Source organism: Ornithorhynchus anatinus, chromosome 7, assembly GCF_004115215.2.
Source record: "Ornithorhynchus anatinus isolate Pmale09 chromosome 7, mOrnAna1.pri.v4, whole genome shotgun sequence".
NCBI lineage: Eukaryota > Metazoa > Chordata > Mammalia > Monotremata > Ornithorhynchidae > Ornithorhynchus > Ornithorhynchus anatinus.
Genome location: NC_041734.1, coordinates 23,646,940 through 23,666,643, shown reverse-complemented (window position 1 = coordinate 23,666,643; position 19,704 = coordinate 23,646,940).

Sequence of the window (19,704 nt, the reverse complement as noted above, 5' to 3'; positions counted from 1 at the left end):
GACAAATTTGCAGAAATCAGAGTTTCTCTGGTCGGCATGTTTTTCCCAGGGAAATACTTGAGAAGAATTTCCTCACAGGGACAACAAAAGAAGAGAAGGGAAAACAGACCTCTCAGAGAGGGACCCAGGGAGTCAGATAGGGGATAAGGGTTGGCTTCCTGTGTTCTCACCAACTGATTTCTTAAGGACTCAGCTTGTGGGCTAATTATCATGCATAGTGGAAATGATTATACCTTTCTAATTAGAGTCAGCTCTGCCCTCCATCCCCACGCACCTTCCTCTCCCACCCTCGCCCCCAAATGCCATTAATGAGGAAATGGAAAAATCAATGCTGGGAAAGACTCCAAGCCCCAGGTATTATACATTCAACCTCTTTCCCTCAGCTCTCATTTCCTTGGATCCATGGTTAGTTTCTTTATTGTTGGAACTGAGTAGAAAATGGAGAATATTGCTCTTCATGTTGCTTTACCTCAGGCATTCTAGAGCAAAGCCTGGTGGAAAGGAAGGAGGATTGAGAAGGAAGCAGTTCGGGTAACCAGAACAAATTTGTGACCCTCCCAGACTCAGTCTCCCTAGGGTAGATATCACAGAATGGAAATTCCACCTTCTAATCTGGGCTTTCTGGCAAGAGAGCATGATCTTCTAGAATGAGTTGATATTACTACTATTACTACTACTACTAATAATACTTGTTAAGCACTTACTATGTGCCAAGGATTGGGATAGATACAAGGTAATGAAGTCCCACATGAATCTTATAGACTAAGTAGGAAGGAAAACAGGTATCAAATCCCTGTTTTGCTCATGAGGGAACTGAGGCACAGAGAAGTTGAATGACGCGCTTAAGGTCACACACAAGGTGCATGGCAAAGTCAGGATTAGAATCCGGGTCATCTGACTCCCAGGCTTTGGCTTTCACTAGGCCACAGTGATTCTTGTAGAAGCAGATGCAGTGATGGAACCAGAATTTGCCCATCTGAGCAGAGGGACTAGCAAGCACTCCTTTTAGGTGACTTTTCCAGTTAGTCGGTCAGTCAATTGCATTTATTGAGTGCTTACCGTGTGCAGAGCACCATACTAAGCACTTGGGAGAGTACAATATAACGATAAACAGATACATTCCCTGCCCACAATGAGCTTACGGTCTGGAGGAGGAGACAGACATTAATATAAATAAATCAATTAAAGATATGTAATAAGTACTGTGGGGTTGAGAGGGAGGATGAATAAAAGGAGCAAGTCAGGGTGACTCAGAAGGGAGTGAGAGAAGAGGAAAGGAGGGCTTAGTCAGGGAAGACCTCTTGGAGGAGATGTGTCTTCAATAAGGTTTGAAGGAGGGGGAGAGCAATTGTCAGATATGAGGAGGGAAGGCATTCCAGGCCAGAGGTAGGATATAGACAAGAGGTCAGTGGTGAGATAGACAAGACTGAGATACAGTGAGAAGGTTAACATTAGAAGAGTGAAGGGTATAGGCTGAGTTGTAGTGAGAGTAATGAGGTGAGGTAGGAGTGGGCAAGATGATTGAGGGCTTTAAACCAATGGTGAGGAGTTTCTGTTTGATGCAGCAGTGGATGGGCAACCAATGGAGGTTCTTGAGGAGTGGGAAAACATGGCCTTAACATTTTTGTAGAAAAATGATCTGTGCAGCAGAATGAAATATGAACTGGAGTGGGGAAAGACAGGAAGCTAGGAAGTCAACAAGGAGGTTGATACAATAATCCAGGTGGGATAGGATGAGTGATGATGAGCAGTTTAGATGGAGAGGAAAGGATGGATAATAGCAATGTTGTGAAAGTGGGACCGACAGGATTTAGTGATGGATTGAATATGTGGGTTGAATGAGAGAGAGGAGTTGAGGATAAAGCCAAGGTTATGGAGTGGTGAGACAGAAAGGATGGTGGTGCCAACTACAGTGATGAAAAAGTCAAGGGAGGGACAGGGGTTTGGGAGGGAAGATAAGAAGTTCTGTTTTTGATTGAGGAGATGGTGGGACATCTAAGTGGAGATGTCTTGAAGGCAGGAGGAAATGCAAGACTGCAGAGAGGGAGAGAGATGAGGGCTGGAGGTGTAGATTTAGGTATGACCGCATATAGGTGATAGTTGAAGTGATGTGAGCAAAGTTCTCCAAGAGTGGTATAAATGGAAACCCAGAACTGAACCTGAGGGACACTTACAATTAGGGGGTGGGAGGCAGAGGAGGGGAAACCTTGTTGGAGAAAGTAGGGTGTTAGGAGGACTTTGAAGACAGCAACTGCTGTGATGTGGTAGATATGGAGGGAAGGAAGTTCCAGATCAAGGAAACAACATGGGCCAGGGCACACAGATGGGATAATTAAGAACAAACCTTAAATATATTCACCTATGAGGGTATTGGTGGCTGAAAAAGGCAATGTGGGACCCACAGTGCATGCTGAAAGGCCACCCCTTGTTGTACTGTTATGCTTAACGTTGGCAGTGGCTGGAATTCTTTTCTCTTTTGCCACTTGTCTCTTGTTCCTGTTTTTAATGGTATTTCTTAAGCACTTACTCTGTGCCAAACACTATAATGATCATTAGGGTTTATGCAAGATAATCAAGTATCATATGGGGCCTGAGTCTAAGTAAAGGGGAGTAGGATTCAATGCCCATTTTACAGATGAGGAAACTGAGGCAGAGAAGTTAAGCAACTTGCCCAAGGTCACACAGCAGGCAAGTGGAGAAACCAGGATTAGAACCCAGGGCCTTTGACTCACAAGCCCATGCTTTTTCCACTAGACCATGCTGCTTCCTTAAGACACTTTTGCTCAAAGAGAGACAATCCTTTCGGCATAAAACCTTTGTACGTTGGTCCATTCTTGGCAATTGATTCCCAGTTTTCTCTTGGGATGGAGCATTGTTTGAGGCTTTGTTTTAGGCATCCCTCCATCAGTAGGACTTGCACTTAGGTAGCTTTTCTTTATAGGCAATGGTTTGTGCTAGGGAGCTAGTTACAGTTAAAAGATTAGCTTGTAGGAGCAAAGATTGTGTGTGAGGTGGGGAGTAGCCAGTGAAGAGACCAGTATAGAAGATGGGGAAAACTGATGGCGAACCTTAAAATCAATTGTCAGGAGGTTTTGCCGAATGTGGAGGGAAGTAGGAAGTCACTGGAGGTTTTGGGGTAGTAGATGTGTGCTGAAGGATTCTTCAAAATGATGATCTGTGCAGTAGAGGGTAGTACTGGTGGGAGTGGGAAAAGGCTGGAGGCAGAGAAATTGTTGAGGAAGCTGACACAATTGTCTAGCTACTGTATGAGAGGAGCTTGTATCAGGGTGGTGGTTGTTGGGTGGAGAGGACAGGGAGGATGAGATAAATGTTACGTAGGAAGAACTGGCAGAGTTTGCCGGAAGACTGAATGTAAGAACTGAAAGATAATGTGGAATCAAGGGTGCTACCCAGATTCCAGATTTCTGGGATAGGGAAGATGGTAGTGGAATTGACAAAGAAGGGAAAAGTTGGAGGAAGAATGGGTTTAGCTGGCTCTGCCACTTATCAGCTGTGTGACTTTGGGCAAGTCACTTCACTTCTCTGGGCCTCAGTTACCTCATCTGTAAAATGGGGATTAAGACTATGAACCTCACATGGGACAACCTGATTACCTTGTTTCTACCCCAGTCTTAGAATAGTGCTTGCCATATAGTAAGGGCTTAACAAATACCATAATAATAATTATTGTTATTTAGAAGGGAGGATGAGATGTTGCTTTTTTTCCATGTTAAGTTTGAGGTGCTAGGTGGACAGCCAAATGGAGATGTCCTGGAAGCAGGAGTAAATGAAGGTAGCAGTGATGGAAGGGAGAACAGTGGGGCTGAGTGCTTTTAGGAGGTGAGTGGGGACAGGGTCAGTGGTGTAAGAAGAGAGAGTGGATTTAGAGTGTGGGCAGGAGACCTCTGCTTGATGGGTTTTGTGAGCATGAGATTCTATGAGGGAGGAAATGGTACTGCAAGATGATGAAGAGGGATCAGGGGAATCAAGATTGATGGAGATGGCACAGTCAGTAATGTATTTTTGCAATGGGGGAGGGGAGGTGGGTAGGGAGTTTAGAGCGGCTCTGGTAGTCTGGGTTGGAGTCCAGAGTCCAGAAGTCCTGTTTGGGACCGAGGACTGAATTGGCCAGGGAAGGAGTGTGGATGAGCTGGCAGATTTGAAGGTCGTGGTCAGAATGAGGTAAGTCCGAGTTGGTGAGGTCAGAGATTGGGCAGTGTTTCAAGATGATGAGATCTAGTGTGGATGTACACTGTTGGTGGTTGAAGCGGGAAGAAGCAGGTCAGTGAAATGAAGAAGTGAAAGGAAACAGAAGACTGGGAGGTGAGGGGGATCATCAATGTGGAGGTGGAATTCCTTTGGAGAGAGAGCATCAAAGTTTCTTGACAGCACTGCTAGGATCATGAGGGCAGTAGATAATGGGACTAGTAGCTGTAGGGGGTGTTGAAGATAAATGATGTGGAATTCAAGGAAGGAGGAGAAAGAAAGAGGAGATGAAGTAGAGTAGAACGAGACACTGGGAGTCAAGGAGCTGGTCGACTTCTTCCCATTTCTTTGAGGTTGGAGAGGGAGGAAGAAGATGAGGACCTCTCTGCCTCTCGAGAGCGAGCACTTGGGGAGAGTCAAGACTTGATGATGGCAAGGATGAGGAGTGAATGGGCCAGGAGCAGATGACAGTGGACTGGAGGTGTGGAAGGGGAGGATGACAGGTGAGGAGAATGGAGGGGTAGGGTACAAAGTATGGAGGTGAGGTTCTAGAGGGTCTTTTGGGGATGGGTGGTTTTGTGGAGTGGTTGGAGGGAAAGGATGGGGATGTGGAGAAAGGTAGGGAGGAAATGAGAGGGTATGATGAGAAGGCTACTCTGTAATTATAATTGTGGTATTTATTAAGTCCCTACTTCATGCCAAACACTAAGTAAGGACTGGGGTAGATTCAAGATAAGCAGGTCAGACAGAGTCCATATCCCTCATCAGACTCACAGTCTAAAGTATGAGGGAGAACAGGTATTGAATCCCCATTTTACAATGCGACTCCATCCAAATTGCTACTATGCTGATCTAAGTACTCATCATATCCCACCTTGTCTATTGCCATACCTTCTTTGTTGTCCTCCTTCCCTCCAGTCTTTCTCCACTCCAGTCTATACTTCACTTTGCTGCTTAGACCCTTTTTCTAAAAAAAATTCAGTCCATGTTTCCCCTCTCCTCAAGAACCTCTAGGGGTTGCCCATTGACCTGCACATCAAACAGAAACTCCTTATTATTGGCTTTAAAGCACATTTTGCTCCCCATTCTGTCTTACCTGTCTGATTTCCTAAGATAACCCAGCTTGTCTTCACTCTTCTAATGCCAACCCACTCACAGATCCTCAACCTTATCTCTCTCATCACTGACTCCTTCCCTACATCTTCCCTCTGGCCTTTCCCTTCATATCTGACAGACCTCCATACTCCCTACCTGAAAATTTTTACTAAACTCACATCACTAAGAGGGCTTCCCCAGCTAAGCCCTCATTTCCACTACTCCCTCTACCTTCTGCATCACTCTTACACTTGGATTTGTAGCCTTTAAGCACGTTATTCACCCTACCCTCAGCCCCACAGCATTTATGTACATATCTGTAATTTATTTTAATATCAGTGTCCTCCTCTAGACATAATAATAATAATAGTAATATTAATATTTGTGGTATTTGTCAAGCTTTTACTATGTGTCAGACACTGTACTAAGCACTGGGGTAGATACAAGCTATTTGGGTTGGACACAGATGCTGTCCCACATAGTGCTCACTGTCAACCTTATTTTAAAGATGAGGGAACTGAGGCACAGAGAAGTGAAGTGACTTGACCAAGATCACACAGCAGACAAGTGGCAGAGCCGGGATTAGAACCCATGGTCTTCCAACTTCCAAACCCAGAGTCTATTTACAGCACCATGCTGCTTCTAACAACTCTGTCGTATTGTACTTTCCCAAGTACTTAGTACAGTGTTCTGCACACAGTAAGTGCTCATAAATACCACTGATAGATTGATTGAATGATTGAGGCCCAAAATTAAGTGACTTGCACAAGCTCTTACTTCTCTGTCAACTTCTACAATCTCCAGTGTCCTAAAATCTCACAGAGTTTTTAACCACTCCATTCTTTTAATGGAGGGAGTGGCAGGAATAGCTTCTCTGCAGGGGCAATGAGAGGAGTTATTAGTAAAGAGCATTTGGCTTGGGACTCAGGATCTTCAGGTCAGCCCAATCGTCAGGACTAAAGAAAGAGATTAAAGAGTCATTCACACAAAGGTGATGAATGATGTCGTATGAGTGGATTGGCTCCCTGGCAGAGTGAGTGTAGAGAGAGAAAAGTAGCAGTCCTAAAATGGAATCTTGCGGGAGGCCCATGTTTAGGGAATAGCAGGTAGAAGAGGAGCCAGAGAATGAAGCAGCACAAGAGCTATGTAGAGTTTCAGGGAGGAGAGAGTCATCTTCCATGTCCAAGGAAGCTGATTGTTTAAGGAGGACGCGGATAGAGTAGAGCCCATTAGAGAGAGCTATAAGAAGGCTACAGTACCCTTACAGAGTAGTCTCACAGAGTGAAGGGGTCAAAAACCTGATTGTAGTGGATCAAGAAGAGAGAGAGTAAGTGAAGGCACCGGGTGCTACTACTTGTTCCAGGAGTTCTATAGGAATTTGGTTAAAAATGAGGGGAGAGAGATGGGGCAATAGCTGGAGGAGAATGAGAAAGGACTTTTTAACTTCTTTAGTATGAGGAAAACTAGGGGTGTAGGATCATCTATTCTTATTCTTGTACATCTATTAGACAGCCTGACTGACTGTCTAATGACTCTGTCCTAATGCCGGCCTGAATTACTATCTGGATAACTCACTATCTGAATGATTATTTGAATAACTGACTGAATGACTGATTGCCTGAATGATTGTCTGAATGACTGTCTGAATGACTGACTATTTGGCTATGTGGCACCAGTCTCTCTCAAGCAGACCTAAAAAATAAGATTGGTTAAAATCCAATCTTGAAAATAAAATTGCAGTTCTTGTGGGAATGACAAGAATAAGCCCTTTTTATGAGTATGACTAATTTGCCATTTTTTTATAGATGAGGGTTTGACAGAACATTTTTTTTAGGAAATACAAAATGCCTTTCTAGGCAGTGTTTGTGCTTGTGGGAGACAAGCTTCACATTTCAGGTTTCAGTCCAGATGACCGCCACCCTGAGTAGCTTACTCCACTTGCTCTGGTTTGCTTCTATTCTTGGACTCAGAGTTTTAAACTCAGGATTTTAGAGAAATAATGGTATGTCAGCTAGAAAAAAATAATTTCCTTTGGAACGGATTGGAAATTGGGTCTCCACTTTTGCATGTCCAGAGGATGATACCCCACTTCTCTCCTTTTTGCCAGCCCCTTACCACAGTTTTTATGGCTTTTGTGACCTTCTTGGCCCCATTCCTCACATCCTGAATTCAGCCCCCCACCACCCAGGCTTCCTGAATCCTTTACTGTATAGCTCTTGTTTTAACATTTATTATTTTTTATCTTGTTTTAACATTTATTATTTTTTTCTTCAGCTCAGCTATTGCTGGGATGTCACTGCTTCTACTGCTGCATCTGTTTCCCTAGGGCTCCAGCCCCTTACTGGGCTGCATTTCCCTTCAGAAGTTGCAAAGCCTAGGGGCCAAGGCCAAGCAAAGGGAATGGGATTGGGGAAAGAGAACGGCAGGCATGAGAAGAACTGGGGCAGTGGGGAAACAGAAGCAGCTGCAAAAGTCACAGCAACAGCAGAAGCAAAGTCTCCAGTGGACTCTAGGAGCTTTGGAAAACAGTTTTTTAAAGTGTGAGGGCATGGGGATATTAGGGAGAAAGGAAAATAAGTGCAGGGTGAAGGCAGAAAATGAACAGAGGCCTGGGGGAGAGAGAGAGAGAGAGAGAGAAAGAAGGATTGCACTCTTAATTGAGTGCAGTCTTTAAGAGATAGTGGCCCCAGAACAACCTTGGATAATCAGTCATTCAGTCAATCAATTAGTAGTATTTATTGACCGCATCCTGTCTGCCAAGGACTGTACTAAGCATGTGGGAGAACACAATACAATGTAGTTGATAGACATGATTCCCGCCCTCAAGTAGTTTACAGACTAGATGTGGAGACTTGTCATTAAAGTAAGTTACAGAAGAGAGGGGAAATGGAAGAGTATAAGGATAGATTCATTTATTAAGTGCTTACTAAGTGCCAGACACTGTACTGAGAACTGGAGTAGATAGCATAATATCATATATCATATCATGTCATATCATATCATATCATATCATATCATATATCATATGATGTAGTATACAAGTTACAAGCTTGGACACAGTCAGTGTCCCATATGGGGTTCACAGTCCTACTCCTTATTTTACAGATGAGGTTTATTTTTACAAATAGTCCTTATTTACACAGAGGCCCAGAGAAGTAAAATGACTTTCCCAAAATCACATAGCAGACAAGTGGCACAGCTGGGATTGTAATCCAGGTCCTCTGACTGTACATAAGTGCTGTGGGACTGAGGGTAGGGTGAATATTAAGTGTTTAAGAGGAGCACAGCCAAGTGCTCGGGCATTGCAGAAGGAAGATGAGTAGGGTCAACAAGAACTTAGTCAGGGAAGGCCTCTTGGAGTAGATGTGATTTTAGGAGAGAACTGAAGGTGGGGAGAGTGGTGGGCTGCTGGATATGAAGGGGAGGGAGTTCCAAGCTATGGCAAGGGGTTGGCTGTGAGACAGATGAGATCGAAATACATTGAGTAGGTTGGCATTGGAGGAGTGAAGTAATTGGACTGGGATCTATGTAGGAGTGGGAGAGCTGACTGAGTGCCTTTAAGCCAATTAAAGGAGTTTCAGTTTGATGATGAGATGGATGGGCAGTCATGGGAGGTTTCCAAGGACTGGGGAGACTTGTACTGAAGTTTGTTTTGGAAAAATAATCAGGGCAGCAGAATGAAGTAAGGACTGGAGCTAGGAGAGGTAGAAGGCAGGAAGGTCAGAGAAGAGCTGATGAAGTAGTCAAGGTGAGAAATGGTAAGTAATTGGATCAGTGTGGTAGTAGTTTGGATGGAAAGGAAAGGGACGATTCTAGAGGTATTGTGAAGAATTTGGTGGTAGAGTCAGCATGTGGGTAGAAGGACAGAGATGTCGAGAACAATTCCAAAGTTATGAGCTTCTGGGGCAGGGAGGATAGTCGTGATGTCTACTGTTATAGGAAAGCCCCCTGATAGGGTTTGGGTGGGGAGCTGAGGAGTTCTGTTCTGTTTTGGTCATGTTTAAATTTGAAGTGTCAGCAGGTCAACAAAGTTGAGATGTCCTGAAGGCAGAAGGACATGCAAGATTGCAGAGAAAGGGAGTCAATCACCTGTATAGAGATGGTAGCTGAGACTGTGGGAGCAAATGAGTTCTCCAAGGGAGTAAGTGTAAATGGAGACTAGAAGGGGAGCCAGAACTGAGCCCTGAGTATCCCCCACAGTTAAAGGTAGGGAGACAAAGGAGGATCCTATGAAAGAGACTGACAAGGATCAGAGAGAAAGATAGGAGGAAAACCAGGAGAGGACCGTGTCAGTGAAACCAAGGTTAGAAAATGTTTCACGGAGAAAGGGGTGGTCCACAGTGTTGAAGGCAACTGAGAGGTTGAGGAGGATTAGGATGATCAGTCAGTCAATCAGTTAGTCAATTGTATTTATTGAGCACTGCCTGTGTGCAGAGCACTGTACTAAGCCCTTGGAAGAGTACAACATAACAACAAGCAGACATATTCACTGTTCACAGTGATCTTACAGTCTAGAGGGGGTGACAGAGATTAATATAAATAAACTACAGATATGTGCATAAGTGCTATGGGATGGGGTGGGGAGTTGAATAAAGGGAGCAAGTCAGGAGATGTGGAAGGGAGTGGGAGAAGAGGAAAGGAGGGCTTAGGGAAGGCTTCTTGGAGGAGATGTGCCTTGAAGCACATCTTGAGGCTTTGAAGGTGGGAAGACTAATTGTCTGAAGTTTGAAAAGTGAGGTAATTTCCAGGCCAGAGGCAGAATATGGACGAGAGGTTGGTGGCGAGATAGACAAGATTGAGGAATAGTGAGAAGGGAAGCGAAGGGGAGCATTAGGGGAGCAAAGTGTGCAGACTGGGTTGTAGTAGGAGAGTAGCAAGATGAGTAAGTGGGGGTTAGGTGAGTGAGAGTGAACTTTCCCACCAGTCTCACAGCAGAAAGGAAATTGATTGAATGACCAATGACCACAGGGTAGGGGTTTCAGTCAGAGGGGTGGCCTGTGTCTGCTGCAGGAAACCTTTACTGCTTCCACTGTTCTTTCTGCAAAGGGCTCCTGGTTGTCCAGGCGAGCCCTTTCCCCCTGCCATTTCATTAGTTCCTCTCAGCTCCTGTGCTCTGCAGTCAGTAATATGCACTCCAGGAAACCATCTCTTTGGCTGCAGCTCCCCCGCGAACCCCCTCCCCACCAGTCTAGATCTGGGTTTGTAGTGGACTGTTGAAAAATGTTTAGAACTTGGAAGGGAAGGAAGAAGCAGCATGGCTTAGTGGATAGAGCACAGGTCTGGGAGTCAGAAGAACCTGGGTTCTAATCCCAGCTCTGCCACATGTCTGCTGTGTGACCTTGGGCAACTGAGTTAACTTCTCTGGGCCTCAGTTACCTCATCTGTAAAATGGGGATTAAGAGTGTGAGTCTCATGTGGGACAGAGATTGTGTCCAACCTGATCAACTTGAATCTACCCCAGCATTTAGAAAAGTACTTGGTACATAGTAAGTGTTTAACAAATACTATAATTATTATTATTAGAATATGAACACATGACTCAGGAGACAAAAAGGCCATTCTAGAGAAACAGTGACCAGGATCCAACAAATATCAATCAGTCTGGCTGCTGAAATCTCTCTCTTTTCATGTCTCTGTCACCTGAGCTCTATAACAGACTGAATTCAGTAGGTCATATCTGATTTCTCAGCCCTCTAGACTGCAAGTTCATTGTGGGAAGGGAATGTGTCTGCTATGTTGTTGTACTCTACATTCCCAAGTGCTTGTATAGTGCTCCGCAAGCAGTAAGTGCTCACTAAATATGATTTATTGATTGATCTCTACTGGCTGCATACTTCTTACATCACTATAGCAGGGACCATTGTTTTATTGCCATTTGCTTCCAAATAGAGGAAACTTTACAATGAATCATAAGAAGACAGTGAAATAGCTTTGTAATCAAACTTCACCCAGCTTAAACCAGAATGCATATACCTTGAGAAGTATTTAGACAAGTGCTTCTTGGATTTTATTCAGATATACAATTTGCATTTAGATTGCTCCTAGTAAAAATAACATGGAACTACTATGATTTCTTTTAATCTCAATGCAGCAACAATCACAGCTACTGCCTGGGGCTGAAAACTATTTTGCATCCTGAGCCTTATTCCTGAAACTCTCTGATTTCATTCATCAAAAGATTGTCACTTTCAAACATTGTTTTGCTCACTTCCTATGGGGAACTGCAACCAAATGTTTCAGATTTAGGATTAGACTTCATTTTCAGAAGAGAAGGTAAAGTTATGCATTGGATGTGAGCGTGCGCTCAGATATGTGGGCTCCCAGATGTGTGTGTAGGCAGGTTGTGTGTGTGTATGTGTGTGTGAGTATGTAATATTTGGACCTACCATAGAAGACACCTTCAGCCCCTGGAGCAGTTTATCTGCATCATGTACTAAACATCCTAAGTAGCCAATGGTGTGACAAAAATGTCAGCCATGAGGTTCTGAAATGCAGTCAGTTCACCAACACTGATGCCAGGCTGACATCAGGCCAGCTCTTCTGGGTCAGGAGGGGGCATGTGAGGGGAATGATTGCCAGCAGGTTACCCAAGCAACTGCTGTATTTCCAAGGGGACAACTGAGGACCAAAGGACAGGAAAAACAGTGTAAAGGCATGGATCAACACAGACACACACTCACACACACATACACACTGCAGCAAACAGTCCAGTTTGGCAGGCAGAATTCAGGACAATGGGCTCCTCTAAGGAAAAAGCCTTCTTGAATATCAGGAGGGGAGGGGACAGAGTCACGAACAGAGAAAAGTCTAATATGGGACAACCCACTAGTAGTAGCAATAATAACATTTATTGAGTGCCCACTGGATACCATGCCAGGTATATTCAATCAATCAGTAGCATTTATTGAGCACCTATGTACAAAATGCTGTTCTAAGAACTTGGAAGAGTACAATATTGTTGATGGACATGAATCTGCTCACAAGGAGCTGAAAATATAGTGAGGGAGAGTCATTAAAATGAATTGCATGTAAAGGAAGCAACATAATATGAAGACACATACATAACTGCTATGGGGATAGGGTTGGGGTCAATATCAAAGTGCTTAGGGCTTAGGTGTACAGGTGACACAGAAGGGAGGGAGACTAGGGTAGAGAGATGAGAGGATAGTCAGGGAAGGCTTCCTGTCAATAAGTAGTTAGTCAATCCAATATACTGAGCACTTACTGTGTGCAGAATACTATACTAAGCACTTGGGAGAGTACAGTATAACAATAAATGGACACATACCCTGCCCACAACAACCTTACAGCCTAGAGGGGAGATAGACAAGAATATAATAAATATATTACAGATATGTACAAAGATGCTGTGGAGCTGGGAGGTGGGATGAATAATGGGAGCAAGTCAGGGAGTCACAGAAAGAAGGTGGAGAAGAAGAAAGGAGGGTTTAGTCAGGGAAGGCCTCTTGGAGTAGATGTGCTTTCAATAAGGCTTTGAAGAGGGGGAGAGTAATTGTCTTTCAGATTTGAGGAGGGAGGGCTTTCCAGGCCAGAGGCAGGATGTGGGTGAGAGGTTTATTCTTCATTGGAGGTGATAGACATAAAAATATTTTTTTGATGAAGTGACATTAGAAATTAAGTCAAAGTATTATTGAATAAACATATTTATCTAAATTCCAAGGGTGGGAATAATTATCAATCAATCAATCAATCACATTTATTGAGTGCTAACTGTATACAGAGCACTGTACTCCATGCTTGGGAGAGCACAATACAACACAGTAGATATGTTCCTTGCCCACAATGAGTTTATTTAGGTAAGTGCTAGAGATGGCTTTGGGTTAATATTACTTGGTGTATTGAAAATTGCTTGGGAAAGGCCTGTTGGAGAAGGGGAAATTTTTGCTATTCCATCTTTAAGGAGGGAAAAAGTTCCTGGCCAAGGTTAGTGAGATGACAGAGGTGGAGAAGTTGAGAATGAGGTACAGTTCGATGATCAGCTTGGAATTCAGTTGAAACAAATCAGTTAATCAATGATTCAATCATATTTTTTGAGTGCCTGAAGAGATGGAGCTGGGAAGTAACAGGTAAAGAGAACGGATATATAAGATGGAGCTAATTGGTGGAGAGCCTTGAAGATGATTGAGGAGTGTTTACTTGATATGGAGGGAAATGGGAAGCCAGTAGAGGATTTTGAGTAGTGTACAAATGATAATAACAATAATAATAATAATGTTTTAGTGCAGTCCTAGAATACACTATAAGCAGATTGGACACAATCCCTGTCCCGGGTGGAACTCACAATATAGGAGTGAGAAAGAACAATATTTTATCTTCATTTTTACAGATGAGGGAAGTCAGGCAAAGAGAAGTTAAGTGACATGCCCAAAGTCACACAACAGGAGAGTGGTGGAGCTGGGATTAAAACTCAAGTTCTTTAGCTCCCAGGCCCAAGTTTTTCCAGAGTGATACGGTGAGTCTCAGTAGAAGTGTAGATGTGTGTCGAGGGGTGCAGCAGGAAGCTGATTTGTGCAACAGTGTGTATAATAGCTTGGAGGGAGGAGAAGCTGGAGGCAAGTAGATCTGTGAAGAGGCTGATAAAAACAGTGTAAATACAGTGGAGAACAACTTGGAGCAGAGGGGTAGCTTTTTGGGTGGAGAGGAAGGGGTGGATGTGGGAAATGATGTGTAGTAAGCTTCGGCAAGATTTGGCAGAAGATTGAATGTGAGAGCTGAAAGATAGTGAGGAATAAGGAAGACAGCAAGATTGCAGGCTTCAGGGACAGGGAGGCTTGGACTGGGATTTGAAGGATCTATCTTTACATGTAAGCAAAAACAGTAGGGAGTGGGTGTGTTGACTCAGCCACATTTGCAAGCATGGGTAACACCTCACCATCAGTCAAATTCTTTTGAGAAGCAGCATGACCTAGTGGAAAGAGCATGGGCCTAGGAGTCAGGGGAACTGGCTTTTAATCCCAACTTCACCATATATCTTAAGAAAATTGAAACTTATCACTCCCTAAAATCTCTCCTGCTACTCTTCAGTCCCTCCCCCCTCCTGCCACCTCTTCGACTTTCCCATCTTTCTCTAGGGGAGATCACTTACCTCCTCTGTAAACCTACCCCCCCCACTTTGTGCATCTGACCCCATTCCTTTGCACTTTATCAAAACACTTACTTTCCTTCAGCCATTTTCAACTGTTCGCTTTACAGTGGCTTCCCCCCGACTTTCAAACATGCCCACGTCTCCCCATCCTAAAGAAACGCTCCATTGACCCCATGGATCCCTCCAGTTATCACCCCATCTCCCTCCCACCATTCCACTCCAAACTCCTTGAGCGAGTTGTCTACACCTGCTGTCTCAAATTCCTCTCCTCCAATTCTCTCCTTGACCCCCTCCAATCTGGCTTAAGCCTTTCACTCCACAGAAACTGCCCGCTCAAAAGTCACCAGTGATCTCCTTCTTGCCAAATCCAATGGCCTCTACTCTATTCTATTCCTCCTCAACCTCTCAGCTGCCTTGGATACTGTGGACCAGCCCCTTCTCCTGGAAACATAATTCAACCTTGCCTTCACTGACACCGTCCTCTCCTGGCTTTCCTCATCTCTCTGGTCATTCATTCTCAGTCTTCTTCGTGGGCTCCTCCTCTGCCTCCCATCCCCTAACTGTGGGGGTCCCTCAATTTTCAATTCTGGGTCCCCCTCTGTTCTCCATCAACACTCACCCCCTTGAAGTACTCATTCACTCCCATGGCTTCAACTACCACCTTTATGTGGATAACACCCAAATCTCCATCTCCATCCCTGATCTCTCTCCGTCTTTGCAGTCTCACATTTCCTCCTGTCTTCAAGACACGTCTACTTGGATGTCCTCCCATCACCCCAAGCTTAACACGTCCAAAACAGAACTCCTTATCTTCCGACCCAAACTCTGTCCTCCCACTGACTTTCCCATCACTGTAGATGGCATCACCATCCTTCCCATCTCACAACCCCGTTAACTTGGGCGTTACCCTCAATTCCTCTCTCTCATTCAACCCACATATTCAATTTGTTACTAAATCCTGTCGGTTGCATCTTCACAACATCACTAAAATCCATCCTTTCCTCTCCATCCAGTCTGCTACCATGTTAATGTAATCACTCATCCTAGCCCTCCTGGATTACTGCATCAGCCTCCTTGCTGACCTCCCAATATCCTGTCTTTTTCCACTCCAGTCTTTGCTTCATTTTTTCTACAGAAACATTCAGGACATGTTTCCCTACTCCTTAAAAAACACCAGGGGTTGCCCAACCACCTCCACATCAAAAAAAAATAAATACTCCTTACCATTGACTTTAAAGCACTCCATCATCTTGCCCCTTCCTACCGCAGCTTGCTACTCTCCTACAACCTAACCTGCAAACTTCACTCCTCTAATGCTAACCTTCTCACTGTACCTCCATCTCACCTATCTCCCCACCGACCCCTCACCCATTTCCTGCTTCTGGCCTCTCTCCCTCCCTCCAGGCTCGCATCTTCTCTTGCCTTCAGGACATCTCCACCTGGATGTCCTCCTGCTACCTAAAACTCAACATGTCCAAGACTGAGCTCCTTATCTTCCCTCCCAAACCCTGTCCTCTCCCTGACTTTCCCATTGCTGTGGTCGGCACTACCATCCTTCCCGTCTCATAAGCCCCCAACCTTGGTGTCATTCTTGATTGCGCTCTCTCATTCACCCCACACATCCAATCCGTCACCAAAACCTGCCAGTCTCACCTTCACAACATTGCCAAGATCCACTCTTTCCTCTCCATCCAAACTGCTAGCAGTTAATACAATCAGTCATCATATCCCGACTGGATTACTGCATCAGCATCCTTTCTGATCTTCCAACCTCCTGTCTCTCCCACTTCAGTCTATATTTCACTCTGCTGCCCGGATTATCTTTCTACAGAAATGCACTGGACATGTCAGCCCCCTCCTCAAAAATCTCCAGTGGTTGCCTAAGCAAAAACTCCTCACTACTGGCTTCAAAGCTTTCCATCATCCTGCCCCCTCTTACCTCACCTCCCTTCTCTCCTTCTACAGCCCACACTGTACACTCTACTCCTCTGCCACTAACCTCCTCACTGTACTTCGTTCTCACCTGTCCCACTGTCGACCCCTGGCCCACGTCCTACCTCTGGCCTGGAATGCCCTCCATCCTCACATTCGCCAAACTAGTACACTTCCCCCTGTCAAAGCCCTATTGAAAGCTCACCTCTTCCAGGAGGCCTTCCCAGATTGAGCCCCCCTTCCTCCTCTCTTCCTCCCCTCCCCATTGCCCCACTCCTTCCCTCTGCTATAATCCCCTCCCTGCCCTACAGCACCTATGTATAGATGTACATACTTATTATTCTATTTATTTTATTAATGATGTGTATACATCCATAACTCTATATTGATGCTATTGATGTCTGTCTACTTCTTTTGTTTTGTTTTGTTGTCTGTCTTCCCCCTTCTAGACTGTGAGTCTGTTGTTGGGTAGAGATTCATTGAATAGTATTTACTGAGCGCTTACTATGTGCAGAGCACTGTACGAAGTGCTTGGAATGTACACTTTGGCAACAGATAGAGACAATCCCTGTCCAATGATGGGCTAACAGTCTAAACAAGATGATGGGATTGTCTCTATTTGTGGTCAAATTGTACTTTCCAAGTGCTCAGTACAGTGCTTTGCACACAGTAAGTGCTTAATAAATATGACTGAATGAATGAATGCCTTCCCTCCTCAAATTAGACAATTACTTTCTCCTCCTTCAAAGCCTTATTGAAGGCACATCTCCTTAAAGACGCCTTCCCTGACCAAGCCCCCCTTTCCTCTTCTAGGCAATTTTGAATCTCAACTGAAGAAATAAAGAGCCAGATTGGCTCAGAGTTAGTTGCTCTCATGGACACGTTCAACAGCAGCAGCAGTGGCAGGACTGGCTACCCCTCTGCTGTGTGTAGAACACTGTACTAGCCACCTGAGAGGCTCGGGAGAGGACGTGGGTTCTAATCCCAGCTCTGCCACTTGTCTGCTGTGTGACTTTGGGCAAGTCACTTAACTTCTCTGGGCCTCAGTTATCTCATCTGTAAAGTTGGGTTTAAGAATATGAGCCCCATGTGGGACAACCTGATTATCTTGGATGTACCCCAGTGTTCAGAACAGTGCTTAGAACATAGTAAGCACTAAACAAATACCACATTAAAAAAAAAATCTCCCTGAAGTCTACTGGAGACGTCCCTCCCTCCTCAGTTGTCTCCTGGCTCTCCTGCAGCCCCACACTGGGAGTGGGAGGACTCTCTCTCACTCCCATCATCATGCTGGGAAAGAAAGAGAGCCCTTTCTCACTCCACCTCCTCTCTTGGACCAGCAACTCTTTCTCCATCCTCAGTCAAGTCCTGGAACTTCCTGGAGGTTGAAATATTACATCTTCCCTCTATGTTTTCTCAGCTGCTGTCCAGGACCCTCCTCTTATCCCTATAGACTCCTCTGCCTTCTCAGCTCCACTTTTAAATTGGTCTGGCTGGAAGAACTGGAGACTCGGGAGCAGGAGCTGGATCTTCTGGAAAGGGGGATATGAGTCTCTCAGGATTCTCCTGTGCCAATAGAACTGTTCAAACCTAATCTGAGCCATAGTTCAGTGTCTAATCACCTCCTCTATGTGCAGTCTTGGAGCAGATGATCGTTAGAGAGGAAGCATGAGGGGGCTCAGAGCACGTGGAGATATTTTGCCAATTCGGTTCAATTTCTTCCATGGGTGTTCTTCTGGGGTGTTCTTCTGGGGAGGTAGATGCCTCTGTTTGCTTTCCTGACACCTCCAGGGCCCTGGCCATTGAAGAGGATTTTCTGGGTTCTAGGGAACTTTGACTTTTCACCTCTCTCATATAAAGATGAAGGTCTTTCTTTTCTCTCCTTTATACTTTCAAACTGTCTCCTTAAAGTGATTAACTGACAATTTGTATCTACTTGGTCAGGATCATGTTGCTAGTTTTGCTCCCTTCCTCAGAGCCAAATTGTGCTCCCCCTAACCTATTCTACTCTACTGGGAACCACAATTACTCTGCATTTCACATTCAGCCAGTTTTGGGACCAGCACCTCTTTCTCCAGCTTCAGCCCAGTTCTGGTATTCCTGGAGATGGGAATAGCATTGTCTTCCCGCCACATTTACTTAGCTGCTCCCCAGGACCAGGCACCCAACAAACTCTTGCTGCTCCAAAGCATCCAGTGACTTGGAATATCGGCTCTGCAGAGTGTCTATTGCTGCTGATATTGAGGAGACAGTTGGGAAAACCTGAGTGCTCCCAGCTTTTGGGTGGGGGGTTGGTGGTCAGTTGGATTTGTTAATCAGATTGCCAGGGTGGCTGCCGCTGGGGCTCCACATTCCATATCTGACTGGGTGAAACATCGGCAGAAAAAACTGATCCAGGTGAGCCACCCTCATCCATATCGGTTACCCACCAAGATAACGAAACTTCTGCAGATGTGCTGAACTGGGGGAAATCCCACAGAATACATTTTGAAATTTAAAACCCGTGGGCAGCTATTACCATCTACCTGACCCAATCCATCACAGTGCAAAATCTACAGGGCACAGCCTACAGCTCTATGTATGTGTGCATTTGTAGTTCACCTGAACACATTTGGGATGTGGCTTTCTTATTAACAAATAAGAACAAATAACAAATTGTCCAAGGGATGCTGACCATGAGCGAACTCAGTGAGGAAAGTAATTTCTCTTCATAGAATCCACAGAACAAATACATGGAAAATGGAGCTATTTCTTAGTCATCTTGCCGGTGTAGCCTAGAGCTTTGTCTCTGGAGTATCTATTCCATGAATTTCCTGGCCCAGAGGGGACCCCAGAGACAATGCAAAAGACTTTCCAGGCAAGCCACTCAGCATATAGCTGCTGCTGGGGAGTGGTAGTTAGTGAACTCTACCTGACTGGGAGTTGGTGACATTGGCAAAGACTTTCAAACCACTCACGAGCACTGCATCTTAGGATATAGCCCATGCTACTCTAGACTGATACATTGGTACATGTGATCCTGGCCTACAAAGAGCTATGTCTAGAGAAGGAGACAGACATTCAAATTAATTACATAGAGGGGAAATGGCATAGTATAGGATATGTACATAAGTGGTGTGGAGTCAGGGGTGGGGTGAGCATCAGAGAATGGGGTAGAGACCCAAGTGTTTAGATGACTCAGAGGGCAGGGTGAAGAGGGTGGGGAAATGAGGGGTTAAAAAGGGAAGACCTCTTGGAGGAGATAGAGTTTTAGTAGGGCTTTGAAAATGGAGAAGCAGCATGGCCTAGTAGAAAGAATAGAGGCCTGGGAGTCAGAAGACCTGGGTTCCAATCCCAGCTCTGCCAAATGTCTGCTCTATGACCTT